The sequence below is a fragment of the Lethenteron reissneri genome, chromosome 22, assembly GCF_015708825.2.
Source record: "Lethenteron reissneri isolate LAM-NWPU_2019-01 chromosome 22, ASM1570882v1, whole genome shotgun sequence".
In the NCBI taxonomy this organism is placed as follows: domain Eukaryota; kingdom Metazoa; phylum Chordata; class Hyperoartia; order Petromyzontiformes; family Petromyzontidae; genus Lethenteron; species Lethenteron reissneri.
Window position 1 is genome coordinate 7,728,449 of NC_083800.1, and position 6,565 is coordinate 7,735,013.

Consider the following 6,565-nt stretch of genomic DNA (forward strand, 5'->3'; position numbering starts at 1 on the left):
CATTTGTAGATTACAATGTGCATGTATGATTCATATGTTAAGCACCGCATGCATGTATGATACATTTGTAGATTACAACGTGCATGTATGATTCATATGTTAAGCATCGCATGCATGTATGGTCCATATGCTAATTACGGTGTGCATGTATTATGCATGTGTTCATTGCCTTGTGTATGTATGACACGTATGTTAATTGCATCGTGCACGTATGATCCGTATGTTATTGATCGGCGTGCGTGTATGATCCATATGCTAATTTCTGTGTGTATGTATCATGCGTATGTTAATGATAGCGAACATGTATAATGCATTCGTGACTGCAGGGATTCATCTTCTTGGTTCTTTCTGACTTTACCGAAAGAACCAAGAAGATGTATAATGCACATGTTAATTAAGACGTGCATGTATCATGCAGGTATTACGCACTCAGCGACAGCTCAGAGGGACACCAGGTAATTCTCACCACGCCAGCATTAGCTGTGACCGGGAGTTGAACTCAGTCGGCCGAGTTCACAGAGCCAGCGACAACACACACGTGTTTTACCGTTACTGTTGACACGGTTTAAATACCCCCCCCCCCTACACCACGTTTGGTAACGCGAGAAAGATAACGCGTGTGTGAGTTCATGCCGGACAACAAAGCGCCCTGGACTTTCACGACATCAACGAACCTGGGACAACGTCGCATTACTGGTAGTGTCACAAGACGGTGCGATTCGGATTGCAAGACGCTCCAAAACGTGGCCAATGCAGTTGGTTTCCAGATGATCTCGTCATTACCACCGCACTTGTCTATCATATACATGCCGCACTATTGATTAAAGGTCGCGCTAACGACGTAATTGGCCAGCGTGTAGAGTTTGTATTGCATGAGCATCAGTAGCAGCATCACCCGATAATTTTTTTTTCGATTTAAAGCTTTCGTGACTGCAGGGATTCATCTTCTTGGTTCTTTCGGTAAAGTCGCGTAGAAGGGAAATAATAAAGTAATGAAAAAAATAAATATTTATAATTTTATTATTTTATTATTTCCCTTCTACGTGACTTTACCGAAAGAACCAAGAAGATGAAACCCGATCATTTGTGCAGTGTATCGGATTGTAAGGCGCACGCTCTCGTGTTGCTTTTTGAGTACGCGGCGAAGTGTGCGTCTTATAATCCGGGAAAAAAGCCCGCTAATATTTTGATAATTACGTTAGAATGCCCCGAAAAGGCGGCTATATGCATCCTAAACACAACAGAATAGAATGCTCATTCATTCCATCATTGCAAATGTATTCTAAATTATAAAGACATTTAACGTTAGTATTAAACTTGTATAATTGTTTATCATAACAGTACAAATATTGAATATGCAAAAGACCTTTCACGTCATGCATTCCACATGTAATATTCATAACTCTGACATCAATGTACTTAGTACATGCAGAACATGCAATATGTCATCCACAGACTCACTTGTGCACTTACGCGTACCCAGAAACACGTGCCCGTACACCGACTCGTATACTCGTACAACTGTAAATAAAAAAATAACAAAGAAGCCCCATATAGCCTTGAATACTCTTAGGGCAAGTGCTGTTAGCGAGCACCTACGAAGGCCGGCATGGCACACGAGAGGGTGGGTGGCCAGCACCACCCACGCCCGGCCGCCTTTGTCTCCCTAGTGGCGATGTTAATACGCGTTCACACATCGCACCAGGAACTCCTTTCACGCATGCTCACATACCCTGATGTATATTCATATACACATATCGTTATATGCATATACCCAGACACACACACATTATGTTATGCATGCATGTAAAACATACACATATATGTACATGCGTGCAAAGTTCGGAGCGCAGTGCGCTAACTACTGCGCCCAGCGCTCCACTCCTCATTTGAATATATTTAAATTAAATAAAGTATTTAAATAAGCCTTGACATGAAGCTGCAGTCACTTTTTACTGACGTTGCTGTCAGCTCCTGCTTTTAAACTATTGATCTCTTACGGAATTCCGATGAGTCGCCAAAGCTGTTTTGAAATGTGTGCAACAGCCAATCAATTCAATCTTGATTGGAAGCTTTTGTGACTGCAGGAATCCATACTCTTGGGTTCTTTCGGTAAAGTCACGTAGTTGGAAATAAATTTAAAAAATAAAACAAATCACGACGTTTCGATAGCAACACAAGCAACCATCATCAGGTGGGTAAAACCACAGCAAGAAATTATTTTTTTATTAAATATTCCCCCCCCCCCTCTCAAATACTATAGCCCCAAAACAAAAAAACGAGGCTATTGCAATCGCCTTTGTAATAGACTCCTCAGGTTTCGATTGAAAGCTTTCGTGACTGCAGGGATTCATCTTCTTGGTTCTTTCGGTAAAGTCACGTAGAATGGAAATAATAAAATAATAAAAATAAAACATAATAAAATAATTCTCACTGAGAATTATTTTATTATGTTTTATTTGTATTATTTTGAGTGAGAATTATTTTATTATGTTTTATTTTTATTATTTTATGATGTTGTATTTTTATTATTTTATTATTTCCATTCTACGTGACTTTGCCGAAAGAACCAAGAAGAGACTCTAGATTTGAAGCTTTCGTGACTGCAAGGATTCATACTCTTAGGTTTTTTTGGTAAAGTCACGTAGGTAAACAATTTAAATTAATAAAAGTAAAATAAAACAAATTAAAAAATTCACGACGTTTCAGGAAGCAACACAAGCCTCCGTCTTCAGGATCACGTCGGGAGAGCGCGCCTGGTCGCATCGCCACGTCGCTGCGAGCGCCAATGACAGCAGCAGCACGCCGACGACCACGTGACTTCAAGTCTCACGTGGGGAGCTCTCCGGCCACGGCTGTCACGCAGCTCAGACGTGTCAGTTACACGATTCTTGGTACACGGCTGACTTCCGTCGTAGAATACACACGTTTCGATTTAAAGCTTTCGTGACTGCAGGGATTCATCTTCTTGGTTCTTTCGGTAAAGTCACGTAGAAGGGAAGTAATAAAATAATATAAATAAAACGTCTAGACGCTGTCGCCTCGACAGACCTGGTCTTCACCTGAGGACGGCTGCTTGTGTTGTGGCCGAAACGTCGTGAGAATTATTTTATTATGTTTTATTTTTATTATTTTATTACTTCCCTTCTACGTGACTTTACCGAAAGAACCAAGAAGATACACACGTTCATAACAATATTAGCCTGTGGTACATTCCTGCTTAAACCCCCGTGGTAGCGTCTTGATCAGGGATTGATCTCAGCCGGGTCGGTTACAGTCGGCGAACCAGACATCGTTCGTGCGCCCGGCACACCACATTCAGTATACATGTTGCCTGTGGCTATTAGTTGAGTGGGGTGCTGCGGTGGCGAGATGTTAACGACCTCGCCTGCTATGCAGGAGGTTGCGGGTTCCAGTCCGGCCCTGACAATGCCTGTATATTTGGAGGCTGCATGTTCTCCCCATGGCACCGCGTGGATTTTGGTCCTCCGGTTTCTCCCTCCACATTTAGAATCAACGTGCGTTTAGAGCATCTGACCACTTCGTTGAGATGTCATTTGTGGCCAGATCGCTTCTGAAAAAGAGCTATATAGCCCAGTGGGATTTACCTGGTAAAATACAAATAGTTTTAATCACGTTTCACTCATACGACAAGCACTGCCAGCGACCCGGACAATATCTCCGCACCCGGCAAAACCGCATCCAGTACGTATACCCTCTCGCTATGGCCAGGTGGCTACTGTCGTCACGTGCCAGCCACAATCCAGTGCTACCCAGCGGTCAGGAATAACATTTCGTGATACACTGAAACCTCTCTCTCATCTTAATGCGCGCATAGATGGCAGGCGGTGGCGGTGCGCATTTCAACGGAGAGTTTCAAACCTCGTGTGTGAATCGCGTGGCGAGAAATAATAAGGGACTCCCAGCTCTATTCTATAAAACATATAGTCGTGTGTCGTACACACTCCGCCACCCGACACGGGCAATTAATAAAGCTGTCACGTGAACAAAACGAGATTGGTCTCCAACACAGCGTTGATGCTGGGGAAGCAGAAATTAATTCTGCCACGGGCCTGATGATGCTGGTTGTAACAATAAGTTAAATGTTGCGCGTTTGCTCTCCAACACAGCGGTGATGCTGAAGCAGTAATGCATTGGCCACGTTTGTTCACGTGACAACTGTGTCGGGTGGAGGAGGGGTCACGACACACATTTTATTTACGCAATCTGATCCCAAAAAACAAATCCATTAGGAATTACATCCTTCACTTGCTGCTGTCTGTAGGAGCAACGCGACACAGAGACACGCCGAGCACGTGACCGTGCAACACGTGTGCGTGTGTGCGTACATATGACTGCGCATGCTCTGTGCGTGTGCGTTTCAAATTGACTATGTACACAATTCCTGTTTGCTTACAATGTAAAATGTAAAATTATAATAGTATTGTGCATTATAATTTAATCATCTGATTAATTATAATTCGTTTTGAGTGTGATTATCGTTGTATAACTATATTAATTTATGTAATTTGAAATGCAATCATCATTGTATCATTCACCATTCGCAAAAAGAGCAACAGGGCATTGGCCGATTAACACGGAGAGACAGCAAGAGATGCGGAAACGTGGTTCCGGGAACACATCAGGATATTACTAGTAGAGGAATCCGATGAGCTATAAAGCTCTTTCCCACAGAAGTCCATTAAGGGGGCACGGGGGTCATAACGTTACAGCAACAAACGGTGCAGGGTTAGGCACGCCGCGTTGACTCTGAAGGAGGACAGCAGCTCGTGTGCCTGGGCAGGACACATCGCTCCGAGAAGGGACAGGTGATCGGTGGGTGGTCAAGACTAAGGTCGGAGTGGCAGCCGAAATGAAGGAGCGATTGGTGGGAGCGATGATCAACCATCTCGAGTGGATTACTGCATTGCGCAGCCGCGTTTGACAGCTTAGATGCCATTATCCAGCAGTGGATCGATCTTGATTCTTGCTGCTGCAGCTGCTGCCACCGATGATGTATACACGGCACGTAACCCCGGTTAACGTCGGGGATGCGTTCCTGAGAAGTGCCAAGACGAGTATCCAAACGACGTCAATCAAAGCTATGAACAGGCTCTGCGGAGGCGGAGGCTGAGAGGCGATGAACACGAGAATTGGCGGACGATGCTGTCAGCGACGTTAAGCACGGGCTCGAGACGAACCCAAATCATGCCGCGGTGTTAACTAAAGTGACGACGTCTTAGCGAAATAACGTAAAAAAGGGTGGGGGGGGGGGAAACGTAATTTGGGGATATTACCGCACATAGAAATAATGTGTATAGATTGTAATTAGACAACGGGGGGAAAGGAATATCACAGCGAGAACCACGGAGGGCCCCAGACTCACCCAAGAGTGACGTTCTGCATCCACGCGACGGCCCCTGGGTCCGCGTTGCTCAATAATCACGACGATGTTGAATGTTTAATTGATTAATTAATATGTATGAAAAATAAACTGGAGTCTCGCAGCTGTTGTGGTCGCGCGAACACCGAATCTTCGCTTTTTTTTCACGTGCGTATTGAATGTGCCACGCGCGCGTGCACATTACCTGTGTTCGTTCTGGGTTATGTTGGTGCCAACTTACAGCTCTGTCCTCGCCCTTGGAGAACATCAGAAGCCGATCACGCACGGGTACGCGTGCTCGTTGTTACTCATCAGTGAGTCGTAAAACTACTAAAAAGCCACGCAATTTGCGTGTGCATACATTGCGATATATTTATGTAAAGTGCATTTAACTGTGTAGACAGTTATTTTATGTGTATTCAACACAGTCAACAATTATTATTTGCATGCAATTTGTCAATGCACGGCTGGATAGAGGCCTCCGTGCGCCGGTTCAGTCGTGGGGGCGGGTTTTTGACCATACTTCACCACGCTGGTTCCACTGCGGGCTGGTTAATGGGGGATACCCAGGAACAGTTCGGATAACCACTCGCCACTGATGTTATCCGTGGCCGCGAATGGAACTCAAGTCGCCGGGTTCAGTGCGCTAATCACCGCGCCACCGCTCCTCCACACGCACACAGTAACTGTATGCACAGTTGTCCATTGCTGCCAACACGCAATTGAGTATCATTACGAATGTTAAAATACACGCACTTGTGTACGCAGTTCATTAAAGTGATTGCAATACAACGAACGGGACATCGTAAAACAATGTTACACCCCCCATGTCGATCCACTGCTCGATGGTGCTCGTGCATTTCGTTGCTTACGCGTAAAATGTTAAGGAATCTATTTTGAACGGAATGTATTAAATATAACACGCTTAAACACCACACGCACCACACACACGCACTGCACTTTGTATTTCAGTTCTCAGTACTTATTGACCGGTCCAATATCGTGTCTATTTACAATCACAACATCACCACCATCATCAATCATCGGGATCGTGCATTCACAAGCATTGCATAAATATGAGACCCGCCGTGACCCACCAAGGAACGGAACGCGCCCAACAGGGCCATACCCCGTGCGAAGGAGACGGAGCGATGGATTAAGTTCTTTGCGCTGGTGCTCGTG